The sequence below is a fragment of the Schistocerca gregaria genome, chromosome 4, assembly GCF_023897955.1.
Source record: "Schistocerca gregaria isolate iqSchGreg1 chromosome 4, iqSchGreg1.2, whole genome shotgun sequence".
NCBI classification, from domain to species: domain Eukaryota; kingdom Metazoa; phylum Arthropoda; class Insecta; order Orthoptera; family Acrididae; genus Schistocerca; species Schistocerca gregaria.
The window spans coordinates 354,521,838-354,540,808 of record NC_064923.1 but is presented as its reverse complement, the minus strand read 5'-3'; positions in this window follow the sequence as shown (position 1 = coordinate 354,540,808).

Below are 18,971 nucleotides of genomic sequence, written 5' to 3'. Positions count from 1 at the left end.
AATGTAATGAATAGGGTAGTAGAGGCATTTTGCTCTAGTGGTTATGCAAATAAAATATAATAGGTTCAAAAACATATGTACAATTTCTCAAGCAATTTCAGCGAAGGAACTTTAGAAAATTTTATCAATACATATTTTATAAACAGCTTGCAAATGTATATTTCTTTGGAAATTTTAAAATGACTAAAATATAAACAACCTTATACTTCCTGTTTCAACTACCAGTGGTGTTTCCAGTTCATTAAATTGGGAAAAAGTCAAATGCTTCAATAACAGGTAACAATGACGACAGACATTTGCACTGATTTCTGTATTGTTTCAGAAAATAGTAATGATGAGGTTTTAGGAAATTATTTCCCTCGTAAGACACGGCACATTAAAACATAATGGCAAGACTATATAGAACACTGTAATAATTATTTCCTTAAGCATGAACTTTCTGGTACCCCCATTTTCAGCTTTCTTTTTAGCTTAATATTTTCAAGCACTTCAGAGACTTACTATACATAATATTTAGGATGGCTTCATCAGTACCTCCATCCATATCAAACCTAATAACCAGTAGCAGTATCTCCAATTCAACAGCTGCCACCAATTCCATACCAAGAAGTTCCTTTCATACTGCCTAGCCACCCATGGTCGTCACATCTGCAGTGATGAGAAGTCCCTCTCAGAATATACCTACGGTCTCATTGAAGCCTTCACTGACCCTAATTATCCTCCCAACCATGTACAAAAACAAATCTCCCATGCCTTATCATTCCAGTCTCCCACCACCTCCCAAGTACCATCGTCCAGCCAGAGGAGCATTTCCCTCAAAACTCAGTACCACCCAGGATTGGAGCAACTGAATTACATTCTCCGCCAGGGTTACAATTATCTCTCGTTGAGCATTGAAATGAGAAATGGCCTGGCCACTATCCCTCCCACAGTGGTATTCCATCACCCACTGAGCCTACACAATATACTTGTCCATCCATACACAACCCCTGCTCCTAATCCTTTACCTCATGGCTCATTTGCCTGTAATAGAACTAGTTGCAAGACCTGTCCCAGACATCCTCCCACCACCACCTACTCCAATTTGGTCACTAACAACACCCATCCCATTAAAGGTAGGGCAAACTGTGAAACCAGTCACGTAATCTACAAGCTAAACTATAACCACTGTGCTGCATTCTATGGAGGCATGACAAGCAACAAGCTGTCTGTCCACACAAATGGCTACCAATAAACTGTGTCAAAGAAACAAGTGGACCACCTCGATCCTGAACATGCTGCCAAACCAGATATCCTTCATTTTAATGACTACTTCACTGCCTGTGCCATATGGATTCCTCCCAACAGCACCAGCTTCTCTGAATTGCGCATGTGGGAACTTTCCCTGCAATATGTGCTTCATTCCCGTAAACTTCCTTCTCTCAACTTTCATTAGTCACTGTCCCCATCCATTCAGCCCCTTCCCTGTTCCCATTCCAGCACTACAGAGCCGTCACACCCAGTCTCTTTATTTCTCTGCTTTCACTACTTCCTCCCCCCCCCCCCCAACCCACCTCTCCCCAGCCCACTGTCTAACCTGCAGTACTTCACTGTCAGCTTCCCCAATCGTACTATCCCTCCCCCTCCCTGTCCTAGCCTCCTCCCTACCCCACCCAGTCTCCACTCCCATCATGCACTGGTGCTGCTTATCGCAGTGTGGATTCAGTTGCCGGAGACTGCAGTCATGTGTATGTGTGTGTGTGTGTGTGTGTGTGTGTGTGTGTGTGTGTGTGTGTGTGTGTGTTGTGTAGTGTTGACGAAGGACTCAATAGCCAAAAGCTTTAATTGTGAGAGTCTTTTTGTTGTGCCTATCTGCAACTCAGCATCTCCACTGTATGGTGAATAGAAACTTCCTTTCATAATATTGTTACATTCCATTCTGGGTGTTTCTTTGTTTGATTTAATATTTAAGATTCAATTTCTGGTATAATAAATGAAAAAATAATATTAGACAGGGATAGTTTAGTAACAGCATGAAACTGAATATTGACAGAAAATTTCTACAAGTAATGAATGTACATGTAGCTTAATCAGATTCATTAATCTAGATCATTTTGAGATAACTGAAGAAGTATTAAAATTAGCCTTTTGACTTCTGTCTCAGGTTCTTTGGCTGACATTTTCCTGATGTTTTCTGACATTTCACCATCATAAGTGGTTCGCATTGTCAAAGTTTCAGCATCCCTTGCTGGTGGTGAACTGGAGCCAAGCTCAAAGCTGCGGACTATATGTACCTGGTGTGCCACTGACCGAGGGCTCTTCTGTGGTTGTTTTCATTTTAGTTCTCCTCTTGCTACCTGGAACGGTTGTTTGCTGCATCATGGGAAGCCAGGATCTGTTTACCTTGAGGCTTTCTTATAACTTGTTGAAGATATTTCTGTGTATTGTATTTCTATAGCTTCTCTGAACAAGCAGGGGTGATAGGGCTTCTCTACACCCAGAATTTCCATGTTGGTGAAGTTTATTACATTATTGTTCTAACACAGTGCATTGTCTGCCACAGTCAGTTTCTCCACTTGCCAAACTTTCAATGTCACTTATGTTCTTTGATGCTGGTGTTGACTGTTCATCCATTCTCTCTGACATAAACTTTTCCACATGTGCACAGTAAGCGGTATATTTCTGCATTGCAAGTGGGGACCTTTTCTACTTTGCCGATCTAAGATACAACTTGAATTTCTGTTTTTGTTTGAAAATAGTCTTTACGTCATGTTTGCACAGTATATGGCTGATTCTGTGTGTTGATCTGGGATTGTATGGCAGAAAGGCCATACCCAACATTTCTTTTTCTGATTTGTCACTTTGCTGAGTGTTTGGCTCTGTTACCCTTCTAATATAACTAGTGGAGTACCTATTGCTCCTCAAAACATGTTCCAGGTGTTGCACTTCCTGTCTGAGGTGGCGCAGCTCACATATTCATCCTGCTTGCATTATGAAAGTATTAATCATGTGTCTTTTCTGGCGTGGGTGGTGGTTTGATAATTTGTGCAGGTATCAGTACATTTGTGTCAGTTTTCGGTACATGCTGTGTTCCAGGTTTTCACCATGCCCTGTGACCAGCACATCTATAAATGGTGGTTTTTTGTCTTTTCGACTTCCACAGCAAATTTTACGTTGGTACAGAGACTGTTCAAGTGTCTTAGGAACTCAAAGAGCTGTTCTTCACCATGGCTCCACACAACAAAAGAATCATCACTATATCTGTACCACACCTTAGGTTTACAAGTTGCCAAGTCCAGTGTCTCTGATTCAAAATGTTCCATGAAGAAGTTGGCCACCACTGGGCTAAGAGGGATATCCATGGCAACACCTTCCAGCTGTTCATAGAAATTGCCATTACATGTGAAAGAGTTCATGGTGAGACATGCATGAAAGAGCTTTGTGATGTCTTGCAGGAAAATGGAACTGATGTGCTCCAGAGAGCCACTGAGTGGCAGTTTCATAAACAAAGAAACAACATCAAGGCTGACCAGGAAGCCATTTGGTGCAAGTTTTAGTTTCTTCAGCTTCTCAATGAAATGTCCTGAGTCCTTTATGTATGTGTCGGTCTTCCCCACGTGTGGCTGGAGCAGAGAATCCATTTGTTTTGCCAGTTTATATATTGATTAGCAGGAGCACTAACAATTGAACATTGTTCTTATGGATCTTAAGTAATCCATACAACCAAGGTGTTAGGCTTCTATGTTGCGCAGATTTCTCTGTCTGACTGCTGGCATTAAGGGAGGAGATCTGCAAGTTGCACCAACACCTAGACCAATGATGGAAGAAGAAAACATGGTTGATGTCCTCTCTTGCCTTTCTGTCACAATGCAGGGATGAAGATGCTACACCAAGGTTCATGAAATGTAAACACTAATTCACCACCAGCCAAGTACATCATATCTATGACAGAATGGAATGAGATTTTCTATGTGACCGAATTCATACAACATGGAGAGACGGAGAGACTTGGCAACTTTTGAACATTTTCTATCAGCTAAGTAGTAGAATGGAGCAAGATGACTGGGACAAGATTGACAGCTACACTTACAGGGGCATGCAGAAAGAACTTGAACACTGCACTGAGTGCCAGAAGAAAAAGTTTGTAAGATACCGGAAGCAGACTGACAAGGTGATTCCCGACATGTCATGCACATTGGTCAACCTCACTGAATGACAATTGACCAAAGAGGAAGTGTCTATTCTTCAAAAAGGAGGGAATTTCGCTATCATCTCAAGAACTATACCTGTGGAGGATATCATTGCTAATACCAAAGTGGCCATTCAGATACTTCCTTGTGAAAGAGCAGAGGAAATACTCCCTGGAACAGCCAGGATACTGTGCTGAGCATAACCACCATCTTGCAGTCTGAAGAAAGAATAGGTACAAGCTATTAAAAATCTTAACACTGACAACAGTATAGTGCTACTGCTGCCTATAAGGGAAATGCAACCATAGTAATGAAGACTGAAGATTATGAGCAGACGTTTCGGGACCTATTAGATCCAACAATGTACCAAAGACTAAGCACAGATCCAATGCAGCGTATCACACAGAATACTGGCAGACATACAGAGGAAAATGTGCAACAATGAAATTAGATGTACCAGGAGAGTTGTACTGAGATCAATTAACATCAGTGCCTTAACACATTTGTAAACAATTATGCTGACTGTTAATCAGGATGGTAAATTGATTGGAAAGTTATTTATTGTGCTGCAGGAAGTTGGAGGTGCTCTGCCCCCTATGATGCTTTCTCATGGGCGTGACCTTGCCAGGGCAGTAGGGAATATTTACATCACAGCAAGTAAAAGTGGCATAATGGGAAAAGAGTACTACAACTATGATATGAGCACTGCTTTTAGCACATTGCTCTTTAAAATATCTTGCTTATCCTTGATTCTTGATCTGCACATAAAAATCATACTCCTGTAGAGCAAACTACCCCACCTGAAAAGTGTGTGGTATTTGCAATTCATACCACCTGAAACTACTAGCCAAATTCAGCCTCTAGATGTTTGTTTCTTCTGTATCTATAAAACATATCATCATGCAATTGGCAGCTACACCTTAAAGGATAGCCAGTTTCATGATAAGTTCCACAACAGACTGTTTCACTTGTGGTTGCATGTCATCATATTCCATCAGTCCTCACTGCCTTGTAACACCAGTGTTACAATAAATGCCTTAAAAGTGGATATCTAGCTGAACGTCCTGCACAATTTATAACTCCAAAAAAGTTTGCCTTCAGTCTCACTGGGGCAAACCTTTGTGATCACTGTGATGTTGATTGTTTCATTTGGTGTTCATGGTGCAAGTTAATGGTTAATTTTGAACATTTTTTGAATGTTGACAACAAACATTTTGTGAAGTGCAATATACACATCCCATAGAAGGTTGTTCTCTGCACCTCCTGGACACTTGTTTCCTGTTGCCCTCCTGATACTTGCAGTGAGTCATTAGCAGCTAATATTTTTCCTGTCATAATCGTTAACCAGGGTGTATACACGGGCAAGGAAACAAAATTCCCAGGTTTTTCCCAGATCTCACAGTTAAAAATACATTTCCTCCCAGGTGAAAATACACTTTTTCCTAGTGAGAATATACATTCTGTTGGAACAGTAAAACTTATCAATGCTCTGAATGGATATGGTTTTATATGGCAGCATAGAATTTCTCGGCACTTTAGAAAATGAAACTCAGGGGGAACAAGCACATTTTGGAAAGCTCTCTGATGTGCAGCAACATGTATGTTGCATACTTTCATATTACAAAAGTGTAAATTCTAATTCCACCAACAGGAAAAGTTAATGGTTTAAGTTAATATACATAGTGTTGCTACAAGGAAAGCAACGCTTTCACATATAATATTTGTCTTGAAGATTAATAAGCTACAAAAGAAGCTAAGCTTTGACATAAAGTTGTTGATCTGTTTAGTGCATGTTACACTTGAAGATACATCACACAAATACGCCAGTAAAATTTTTAATACCGACATAGACATCTGATCTTCTGGGCTCGAAATTCTTCTGAGTGGCTTGTCATCAATGAATTTATTTTTTAAATGAGAGCAAATGCTCTGTGATTTAAGAAATTCATCGTACATTCTCACACATAGTTCATCTTGCGTAAAAGTAGATTTACTTTGAAAATAACGCTCTTCAAACCACAATTCACAATATTTCCCCATGACCTGTTAGATTCATTTCAGCAGTTGCCAGAGAGTGCCAGATAAGAGGCGTCACCACGCTTGTGTAGCTACGGTGGCATAGGAAGCCCGTATGTTGGTACATGTAATACATTAAAAGATCTTACTTACATTATCTCATAAAAGAAACACGACATCAGAGGATACTAGAAGAGCATTGGAATTTTGTAAACCGTTCCAAAATGCATAGATCACCTAAAGCGCACATTCATACGTCCTGATTCCCAATGACATAGACCTTGATCTGATATTACACTTTTTGGTGTGGTTTTCAGGACGTAAATTTTCTTTTAGTACTAGTACTGTATTATCTCATGTTTGGTTCTTTATTATCACATAATGCCATATGTGCTAGTAGATGAAAACATGCACTTGAAATGCAGTGAACAGTTGAAACTAGCCAACAGTGTGGAATTAAACACTTTGCTCCAAATAAATTTACTGCCTCAGCAGGAAAGCTTAATGAAAGCCAAATTTCTTTACCAAACCAACAGAAATAACTTTAATGTTCTGCAAGGTGCTTGAGTGTCAGAAAGGTGGAAATATAATAAAATCTGAAATTAGTAACATATTTTAGCCTTTCATAATTATGTGAATGTATTTTAATTCACTTGCTAGCTCTCAGCCACAGAAATATGTCTTGTTTTCATTTTATGTGAGTGCAGTAAATGAAGAGGAAACAGAAAAATCACTAAATGTAAACATGGGTCATGTGGAGACTACCCCTCTCCACTACCATGACCACCACGACCACCACCTCAACTCAGACTGCTCTGCGCATCAGAATGTCAATTTAAAACGACTTTTCCAAAACAAGTTCATTTTGTAGCACACATCTTTCTGAAGAGTCCGATACATAAAACATATATCTTTGAGGAAATGAAAGACATGTTATTTGGTCTTAAGTGTGCTGAAATGCAATGCCATGCCTCTTCAAACAACCTTCTCATAATACACGTCACTGTATTTTGCTCTGTGGAACTCAAACGTGTATATTTTGTAATGGATGCCATCAAACTATTTCAGGACAGTGGAAATTAAAATGTCCTGTAGTACCTCTCCTGCTCTCAGCCAGTCGGTTTTATATCTTGCCCCTTTTAAAAATAAAAATAAAAATATAAAAAATCGCAATTAATACTTGATGGGATTAATTTAACTGGGAGAACAAGAACTCTTCAGAAAATCTGAACTCTTTAATGTCTATTAGCTAATAACTTGCTCTTCTGTGCGACATAAAATTAAATATATGGTACCCAAAACCAGTAAAGACAAGAGACAGGCAAGGCAGTACACATTTCTTCAATCCTTAGGTCTTAGTGATTTTTCTCTCTGATCTTGCTACAGCTCTACACGGCATGCTTTCCTTTCTGTGAAAGAGCTATTACCTCATCTAAGTACATGAAACATTTTGCTACATGAAAAATCGAAATGTCGTCGTCTAATACTGAAAGAAGCTGTTAATACAAATAGTATCCAAGACTGGTGTGGTATCTCAATCTGATTATGTCTATTTTGTCACTGTGTGCTGGATAAAACAAAACAGGCCTTTCTAATATTGCGCCAATTGTAACACACACCAAATAAGCGAAACTGTTTTGGCAATAGTGACCATTTTTATAGTACAATACAATTCATGAAGTACCAGTACGAAATACCTATTTGGCCTACTACAATCAAAAAGCTTTGTGTTAGGAAATAGTTTCACATTTCATTGATGCCCTCCAGTTTCTCACGGATGAGACTGAGTAGTAGAACGAAATTTTTGTGTAAATGTGGAATCGTCATAATTTGTGTGATGTCCCAATTTCTTCTCCTTCCTCATTGTAACAAACAATCTTGTCATCACTAATTCTGTAACTATTCCTACAACTGTCAAAACCCATTCTCCGGTTAACTTCAGTTAACCTGCCACAATCACCAGTTTAGTTGAAACTTCCTGGCAGATTAAAACTGTGTGCCCGACCGAGACTCGAACTCGGGACCTTTGCCTTTCGCGGGCAAGTGCTCTACCATCTGAGCTACCGAAGCACGACTCACGCCCGGTACTCACAGCTTTACTTCTGCCAGTATCCGTCTCCTACCTTCCAAACTTTACAGAAGCTCTCCTGCGAACCTTGCAGATCTAGCACTCCTGAAAGAAAGGATATTGCGGAGACATGGCTTAGCCACAGCCTGGGGGATGTTTCCAGAATGAGATTTTCACTCTGCAGCGGAGTGTGCGCTGATATGAAACTTCCTGGCAGATTAAAACTGTGTGCCCGACCGAGACTCGAACTCGGGACCTTTGCCTTTCGCGGGCAAGTGCTCTACCATCTGAGCTACCGAAGCACGACTCACGCCCGGTACTCACAGCTTTACTTCTGCCAGTATCCGTCTCCTACCTTCCAAACTTTACAGAAGCTCTCCTGCGAACCTTGCAGAACTAGCACTCCTGAAAGAAAGGATATTGCGGAGACATGGCTTAGCCACAGCTTGGGGGATGTTTCCAGAATGAGATTTTCACTCTGCAGCGGAGTGTGCGCTGATATGAAACTTCCTGGCAGATTAAAACTGTGTGCCCGACCGAGACTCGAACTCGGGACCTTTGCCTTTCGCGGGCAAGTGCTCTACCATCTGAGCTACCGAAGCACGACTCACGCCCGGTACTCACAGCTTTACTTCTGCCAGTATCCGTCTCCTACCTTCCAAACTTTACAGAAGCTCTCCTGCGAACCTTGCAGAACTAGCACTCCTGAAAGAAAGGATATTGCGGAGACATGGCTTAGCCACAGCCTGGGGGATGTTTCCAGAATGAGATTTTCACTCTGCAGCAGAGTGTGCGCTGATATGAAACTTCCTGGCAGATTAAAACTGTGTGCCCAACCGAGACTCGAACTCGGGACCTTTGCCTTTCGCGGGCAAGTGCTCTACCATCTGAGCTACCGAAGCACGACTCACGCCCGGTACTCACAGCTTTACTTCTGCCAGTATCCGTCTCCTACCTTCCAAACTTTACAGAAGCTCTCCTGCGAACCTTGCAGAACTAGCACTCCTGAAAGAAAGGATATTGCGGAGACATGGCTTAGCCACAGCCTGGGGGATGTTTCCAGAATGAGATTTTCACTCTGCAGCGGAGTGTGCGCTGATATGAAACTTCCTGGCAGATTAAAACTGTGTGCCCGACCGAGACTCGAACTCGGGACCTTTGCCTTTCGCGGGCAAGTGCTCTACCATCTGAGCTACCGAAGCACGACTCACGCCCGGTACTCACAGCTTTACTTCTGCCAGTATCCGTCTCCTACCTTCCAAACTTTACAGAAGCTCTCCTGCGAACCTTGCAGATCTAGCACTCCTGAAAGAAAGGATATTGCGGAGACATGGCTTAGCCACAGCCTGGGGGATGTTTCCAGAATGAGATTTTCACTCTGCAGCGGAGTGTGCGCTGATATGAAACTTCCTGGCAGATTAAAACTGTGTGCCCGACCGAGACTCGAACTCGCGACCTTTGCCTTTCGCGGGCAAGTGCTCTACCATCTGAGCTACCGAATCACGACTCACGCCCGGTACTCACAGCTTTACTTCTGCCAGTATCCGTCTCCTACCTTCCAAACTTTACAGAAGCTCTCCTGCGAACCTTGCAGAACTAGCACTCCTGAAAGAAAGGATATTGCGGAGACATGGCTTAGCCACAGCCTGGGGGATGTTTCCAGAATGAGATTTTCACTCTGCAGCGGAGTGTGCGCTGATATGAAACTTCCTGGCAGATTAAAACTGTGTGCCCGACCGAGACTCGAACTCGGGACCTTTGCCTTTCGCGGGCAAGTGCTCTACCATCTGAGCTACCGAAGCACGACTCACGCCCGGTACTCACAGCTTTACTTCTGCCAGTATCCGTCTCCTACCTTCCAAACTTTACAGAAGCTCTCCTGCGAACCTTGCAGAACTAGCACTCCTGAAAGAAAGGATATTGCGGAGACATGGCTTAGCCACAGCCTGGGGGATGTTTCCAGAATGAGATTTTCACTCTGCAGCGGAGTGTGCGCTGATATGAAACTTCCTGGCAGATTAAAACTGTGTGCCCGACCGAGACTCGAACTCGGGACCTTTGCCTTTCGCGGGCAAGTGCTCTACCATCTGAGCTACCGAAGCACGACTCACGCCCGGTACTCACAGCTTTACTTCTGCCAGTATCCGTCTCCTACCTTCCAAACTTTACAGAAGCTCTCCTGCGAACCTTGCAGAACTAGCACTCCTGAAAGAAAGGATATTGCGGAGACATGGCTTAGCCACAGCCTGGGGGATGTTTCCAGAATGAGATTTTCACTCTGCAGCGGAGTGTGCGCTGATATGAAACTTCCTGGCAGATTAAAACTGTGTGCCCGACCGAGACTCGAACTCGGGACCTTTGCCTTTCGCGGGCAAGTGCTCTACCATCTGAGCTACCGAAGCACGACTCACGCCCGGTACTCACAGCTTTACTTCTGCCAGTATCCGTCTCCTACCTTCCAAACTTTACAGAAGCTCTCCTGCGAACCTTGCAGATCTAGCACTCCTGAAAGAAAGGATATTGCGGAGACATGGCTTAGCCACAGCCTGGGGGATGTTTCCAGAATGAGATTTTCACTCTGCAGCGGAGTGTGCGCTGATATGAAACTTCCTGGCAGATTAAAACTGTGTGCCCGACCGAGACTCGAACTCGCGACCTTTGCCTTTCGCGGGCAAGTGCTCTACCATCTGAGCTACCGAATCACGACTCACGCCCGGTACTCACAGCTTTACTTCTGCCAGTATCCGTCTCCTACCTTCCAAACTTTACAGAAGCTCTCCTGCGAACCTTGCAGAACTAGCACTCCTGAAAGAAAGGATATTGCGGAGACATGGCTTAGCCACAGCCTGGGGGATGTTTCCAGAATGAGATTTTCACTCTGCAGCGGAGTGTGCGCTGATATGAAACTTCCTGGCAGATTGAAACTGTGTGCCCGACCGAGACTCGAACTCGGGACCTTTGCCTTTCGCGGGCAAGTGCTCTACCATCTGAGCTACCGAAGCACGACTCACGCCCGGTACTCACAGCTTTACTTCTGCCAGTATCCGTCTCCTACCTTCCAAACTTTACAGAAGCTCTCCTGCGAACCTTGCAGAACTAGCACTCCTGAAAGAAAGGATATTGCGGAGACATGGCTTAGCCACAGCCTGGGGGATGTTTCCAGAATGAGATTTTCACTCTGCAGCGGAGTGTGCGCTGATATGAAACTTCCTGGCAGATTAAAACTGTGTGCCCGACCGAGACTCGAACTCGGGACCTTTGCCTTTCGCGGGCAAGTGCTCTACCATCTGAGCTACCGAAGCACGACTCACGCCCGGTACTCACAGCTTTACTTCTGCCAGTATCCGTCTCCTACCTTCCAAACTTTACAGAAGCTCTCCTGCGAACCTTGCAGAACTAGCACTCCTGAAAGAAAGGATATTGCGGAGACATGGCTTAGCCACAGCCTGGGGGATGTTTCCAGAATGAGATTTTCACTCTGCAGCGGAGTGTGCGCTGATATGAAACTTCCTGGCAGATTAAAACTGTGTGCCCGACCGAGACTCGAACTCGGGACCTTTGCCTTTCGCGGGCAAGTGCTCTACCATCTGAGCTACCGAAGCACGACTCACGCCCGGTACTCACAGCTTTACTTCTGCCAGTATCCGTCTCCTACCTTCCAAACTTTACAGAAGCTCTCCTGCGAACCTTGCAGATCTAGCACTCCTGAAAGAAAGGATATTGCGGAGACATGGCTTAGCCACAGCCTGGGGGATGTTTCCAGAATGAGATTTTCACTCTGCAGCGGAGTGTGCGCTGATATGAAACTTCCTGGCAGATTAAAACTGTGTGCCCGACCGAGACTCGAACTCGCGACCTTTGCCTTTCGCGGGCAAGTGCTCTACCATCTGAGCTACCGAATCACGACTCACGCCCGGTACTCACAGCTTTACTTCTGCCAGTATCCGTCTCCTACCTTCCAAACTTTACAGAAGCTCTCCTGCGAACCTTGCAGAACTAGCACTCCTGAAAGAAAGGATATTGCGGAGACATGGCTTAGCCACAGCCTGGGGGATGTTTCCAGAATGAGATTTTCACTCTGCAGCGGAGTGTGCGCTGATATGAAACTTCCTGGCAGATTGAAACTGTGTGCCCGACCGAGACTCGAACTCGGGACCTTTGCCTTTCGCGGGCAAGTGCTCTACCATCTGAGCTACCGAAGCACGACTCACGCCCGGTACTCACAGCTTTACTTCTGCCAGTATCCGTCTCCTACCTTCCAAACTTTACAGAAGCTCTCCTGCGAACCTTGCAGAACTAGCACTCCTGAAAGAAAGGATATTGCGGAGACATGGCTTAGCCACAGCCTGGGGGATGTTTCCAGAATGAGATTTTCACTCTGCAGCGGAGTGTGCGCTGATATGAAACTTCCTGGCAGATTAAAACTGTGTGCCCGACCGAGACTCGAACTCGGGACCTTTGCCTTTCGCGGGCAAGTGCTCTACCATCTGAGCTACCGAAGCACGACTCACGCCCGGTACTCACAGCTTTACTTCTGCCAGTATCCGTCTCCTACCTTCCAAACTTTACAGAAGCTCTCCTGCGAACCTTGCAGAACTAGCACTCCTGAAAGAAAGGATATTGCGGAGACATGGCTTAGCCACAGCCTGGGGGATGTTTCCAGAATGAGATTTTCACTCTGCAGCGGAGTGTGCGCTGATATGAAACTTCCTGGCAGATTAAAACTGTGTGCCCGACCGAGACTCGAACTCGGGACCTTTGCCTTTCGCGGGCAAGTGCTCTACCATCTGAGCTACCGAAGCACGACTCACGCCCGGTACTCACAGCTTTACTTCTGCCAGTATCCGTCTCCTACCTTCCAAACTTTACAGAAGCTCTCCTGCGAACCTTGCAGAACTAGCACTCCTGAAAGAAAGGATATTGCGGAGACATGGCTTAGCCACAGCCTGGGGGATGTTTCCAGAATGAGATTTTCACTCTGCAGCGGAGTGTGCGCTGATATGAAACTTCCTGGCATATTAAAACTGTGTGCCCAACCGAGACTCGAACTCGGGACCTTTGCCTTTCGCGGGCAAGTGCTCTACCATCTGAGCTACCGAAGCACGACTCACGCCCGGTACTCACAGCTTTACTTCTGCCAGTATCCGTCTCCTACCTTCCAAACTTTACAGAAGCTCTCCTGCGAACCTTGCAGAACTAGCACTCCTGAAAGAAAGGATATTGCGGAGACATGGCTTAGCCACAGCCTGGGGGATGTTTCCAGAATGAGATTTTCACTCTGCAGCGGAGTGTGCGCTGATATGAAACTTCCTGGCAGATTAAAACTGTGTGCCCAACCGAGACTCGAACTCGGGACCTTTGCCTTTCGCGGGCAAGTGCTCTACCATCTGAGCTACCGAAGCACGACTCACGCCCGGTACTCACAGCTTTACTTCTGCCAGTATCCGTCTCCTACCTTCCAAACTTTACAGAAGCTCTCCTGCGAACCTTGCAGAACTAGCACTCCTGAAAGAAAGGATATTGCGGAGACATGGCTTAGCCACAGCCTGGGGGATGTTTCCAGAATGAGATTTTCACTCTGCAGCGGAGTGTGCGCTGATATGAAACTTCCTGGCAGATTAAAACTGTGTGCCCGACCGAGACTCGAACTCGGGACCTTTGCCTTTCGCGGGCAAGTGCTCTACCATCTGAGCTACCGAAGCACGACTCACGCCCGGTACTCACAGCTTTACTTCTGCCAGTATCCGTCTCCTACCTTCCAAACTTTACAGAAGCTCTCCTGCGAACCTTGCAGAACTAGCACTCCTGAAAGAAAGGATATTGCGGAGACATGGCTTAGCCACAGCCTGGGGGATGTTTCCAGAATGAGATTTTCACTCTGCAGCGGAGTGTGCGCTGATATGAAACTTCCTGGCAGATTAAAACTGTGTGCCCGACCGAGACTCGAACTCGGGACCTTTGCCTTTCGCGGGCAAGTGCTCTACCATCTGAGCTACCGAAGCACGACTCACGCCCGGTACTCACAGCTTTACTTCTGCCAGTATCCGTCTCCTACCTTCCAAACTTTACAGAAGCTCTCCTGCGAACCTTGCAGAACTAGCACTCCTGAAAGAAAGGATATTGCGGAGACATGGCTTAGCCACAGCCTGGGGGATGTTTCCAGAATGAGATTTTCACTCTGCAGCGGAGTGTGCGCTGATATGAAACTTCCTGGCAGATTAAAACTGTGTGCCCAACCGAGACTCGAACTCGGGACCTTTGCCTTTCGCGGGCAAGTGCTCTACCATCTGAGCTACCGAAGCACGACTCACGCCCGGTACTCACAGCTTTACTTCTGCCAGTATCCGTCTCCTACCTTCCAAACTTTACAGAAGCTCTCCTGCGAACCTTGCAGAACTAGCACTCCTGAAAGAAAGGATATTGCGGAGACATGGCTTAGCCACAGCCTGGGGGATGTTTCCAGAATGAGATTTTCACTCTGCAGCGGAGTGTGCGCTGATATGAAACTTCCTGGCAGATTAAAACTGTGTGCCCAACCGAGACTCGAACTCGGGACCTTTGCCTTTCGCGGGCAAGTGCTCTACCATCTGAGCTACCGAAGCACGACTCACGCCCGGTACTCACAGCTTTACTTCTGCCAGTATCCGTCTCCTACCTTCCAAACTTTACAGAAGCTCTCCTGCGAACCTTGCAGAACTAGCACTCCTGAAAGAAAGGATATTGCGGAGACATGGCTTAGCCACAGCCTGGGGGATGTTTCCAGAATGAGATTTTCACTCTGCAGCGGAGTGTGCGCTGATATGAAACTTCCTGGCAGATTAAAACTGTGTGCCCAACCGAGACTCGAACTCGGGACCTTTGCCTTTCGCGGGCAAGTGCTCTACCATCTGAGCTACCGAAGCACGACTCACGCCCGGTACTCACAGCTTTACTTCTGCCAGTATCCGTCTCCTACCTTCCAAACTTTACAGAAGCTCTCCTGCGAACCTTGCAGAACTAGCACTCCTGAAAGAAAGGATATTGCGGAGACATGGCTTAGCCACAGCCTGGGGGATGTTTCCAGAATGAGATTTTCACTCTGCAGCGGAGTGTGCGCTGATATGAAACTTCCTGGCAGATTAAAACTGTGTGCCCAACCGAGACTCGAACTCGGGACCTTTGCCTTTCGCGGGCAAGTGCTCTACCATCTGAGCTACCGAAGCACGACTCACGCCCGGTACTCACAGCTTTACTTCTGCCAGTATCCGTCTCCTACCTTCCAAACTTTACAGAAGCTCTCCTGCGAACCTTGCAGAACTAGCACTCCTGAAAGAAAGGATATTGCGGAGACATGGCTTAGCCACAGCCTGGGGGATGTTTCCAGAATGAGATTTTCACTCTGCAGCGGAGTGTGCGCTGATATGAAACTTCCTGGCAGATTAAAACTGTGTGCCCGACCGAGACTCGAACTCGGGACCTTTGCCTTTCGCGGGCAAGTGCTCTACCATCTGAGCTACCGAAGCACGACTCACGCCCGGTACTCACAGCTTTACTTCTGCCAGTATCCGTCTCCTACCTTCCAAACTTTACAGAAGCTCTCCTGCGAACCTTGCAGAACTAGCACTCCTGAAAGAAAGGATATTGCGGAGACATGGCTTAGCCACAGCCTGGGGGATGTTTCCAGAATGAGATTTTCACTCTGCAGCGGAGTGTGCGCTGATATGAAACTTCCTGGCAGATTAAAACTGTGTGCCCGACCGAGACTCGAACTCGCGACCTTTGCCTTTCGCGGGCAAGTGCTCTACCATCTGAGCTACCGAATCACGACTCACGCCCGGTACTCACAGCTTTACTTCTGCCAGTATCCGTCTCCTACCTTCCAAACTTTACAGAAGCTCTCCTGCGAACCTTGCAGAACTAGCACTCCTGAAAGAAAGGATATTGCGGAGACATGGCTTAGCCACAGCCTGGGGGATGTTTCCAGAATGAGATTTTCACTCTGCAGCGGAGTGTGCGCTGATATGAAACTTCCTGGCAGATTGAAACTGTGTGCCCGACCGAGACTCGAACTCGGGACCTTTGCCTTTCGCGGGCAAGTGCTCTACCATCTGAGCTACCGAAGCACGACTCACGCCCGGTACTCACAGCTTTACTTCTGCCAGTATCCGTCTCCTACCTTCCAAACTTTACAGAAGCTCTCCTGCGAACCTTGCAGAACTAGCACTCCTGAAAGAAAGGATATTGCGGAGACATGGCTTAGCCACAGCCTGGGGGATGTTTCCAGAATGAGATTTTCACTCTGCAGCGGAGTGTGCGCTGATATGAAACTTCCTGGCAGATTAAAACTGTGTGCCCGACCGAGACTCGAACTCGGGACCTTTGCCTTTCGCGGGCAAGTGCTCTACCATCTGAGCTACCGAAGCACGACTCACGCCCGGTACTCACAGCTTTACTTCTGCCAGTATCCGTCTCCTACCTTCCAAACTTTACAGAAGCTCTCCTGCGAACCTTGCAGAACTAGCACTCCTGAAAGAAAGGATATTGCGGAGACATGGCTTAGCCACAGCCTGGGGGATGTTTCCAGAATGAGATTTTCACTCTGCAGCGGAGTGTGCGCTGATATGAAACTTCCTGGCAGATTAAAACTGTGTGCCCGACCGAGACTCGAACTCGGGACCTTTGCCTTTCGCGGGCAAGTGCTCTACCATCTGAGCTACCGAAGCACGACTCACGCCCGGTACTCACAGCTTTACTTCTGCCAGTATCCGTCTCCTACCTTCCAAACTTTACAGAAGCTCTCCTGCGAACCTTGCAGAACTAGCACTCCTGAAAGAAAGGATATTGCGGAGACATGGCTTAGCCACAGCCTGGGGGATGTTTCCAGAATGAGATTTTCACTCTGCAGCGGAGTGTGCGCTGATATGAAACTTCCTGGCATATTAAAACTGTGTGCCCAACCGAGACTCGAACTCGGGACCTTTGCCTTTCGCGGGCAAGTGCTCTACCATCTGAGCTACCGAAGCACGACTCACGCCCGGTACTCACAGCTTTACTTCTGCCAGTATCCGTCTCCTACCTTCCAAACTTTACAGAAGCTCTCCTGCGAACCTTGCAGAACTAGCACTCCTGAAAGAAAGGATATTGCGGAGACATGGCTTAGCCACAGCCTGGGGGATGTTTCCAGAATGAGATTTTCACTCTGCAGCGGAGTGTGCGCTGATATGAAACTTCCTGGCAGATTAAAACTGTGTGCCCAACCGAGACTCGAACTCGGGACCTTTGCCTTTCGCGGGCAAGTGCTCTACCATCTGAGCTACCGAAGCACGACTCACGCCCGGTACTCACAGCTTTACTTCTGCCAGTATCCGTCTCCTACCTTCCAAACTTTACAGAAGCTCTCCTGCGAACCTTGCAGAACTAGCACTCCTGAAAGAAAGGATATTGCGGAGACATGGCTTAGCCACAGCCTGGGGGATGTTTCCAGAATGAGATTTTCACTCTGCAGCGGAGTGTGCGCTGATATGAAACTTCCTGGCAGATTAAAACTGTGTGCCCGACCGAGACTCGAACTCGGGACCTTTGCCTTTCGCGGGCAAGTGCTCTACCATCTGAGCTACCGAAGCACGACTCACGCCCGGTACTCACAGCTTTACTTCTGCCAGTATCCGTCTCCTACCTTCCAAACTTTACAGAAGCTCTCCTGCGAACCTTGCAGAACTAGCACTCCTGAAAGAAAGGATATTGCGGAGACATGGCTTAGCCACAGCCTGGGGGATGTTTCCAGAATGAGATTTTCACTCTGCAGCGGAGTGTGCGCTGATATGAAACTTCCTGGCAGATTAAAACTGTGTGCCCGACCGAGACTCGAACTCGGGACCTTTGCCTTTCGCGGGCAAGTGCTCTACCATCTGAGCTACCGAAGCACGACTCACGCCCGGTACTCACAGCTTTACTTCTGCCAGTATCCGTCTCCTACCTTCCAAACTTTACAGAAGCTCTCCTGCGAACCTTGCAGAACTAGCACTCCTGAAAGAAAGGATATTGCGGAGACATGGCTTAGCCACAGCCTGGGGGATGTTTCCAGAATGAGATTTTCACTCTGCAGCGGAGTGTGCGCTGATATGAAACTTCCTGGCAGATTAAAACTGTGTGCCCAACCGAGACTCGAACTCGGGACCTTTGCCTTTCGCGGGCAAGTGCTCTACCATCTGAGCTACCGAAGCACGACTCACGCCCGGTACTCACAGCTTTACTTCTGCCAGTATCCGTCTCCTACCTTCCAAACTTTACAGAAGCTCTCCTGCGAACCTTGCAGAACTAGCACTCCTGAAAGAAAGGATATTGCGGAGACATGGCTTAGCCACAGCCTGGGGGATGTTTCCAGAATGAGATTTTCACTCTGCAGCGGAGTGTGCGCTGATATGAAACTTCCTGGCAGATTAAAACTGTGTGCCCAACCGAGACTCGAACTCGGGACCTTTGCCTTTCGCGGGCAAGTGCTCTACCATCTGAGCTACCGAAGCACGACTCACGCCCGGTACTCACAGCTTTACTTCTGCCAGTATCCGTCTCCTACCTTCCAAACTTTACAGAAGCTCTCCTGCGAACCTTGCAGAACTAGCACTCCTGAAAGAAAGGATATTGCGGAGACATGGCTTAGCCACAGCCTGGGGGATGTTTCCAGAATGAGATTTTCACTCTGCAGCGGAGTGTGCGCTGATATGAAACTTCCTGGCAGA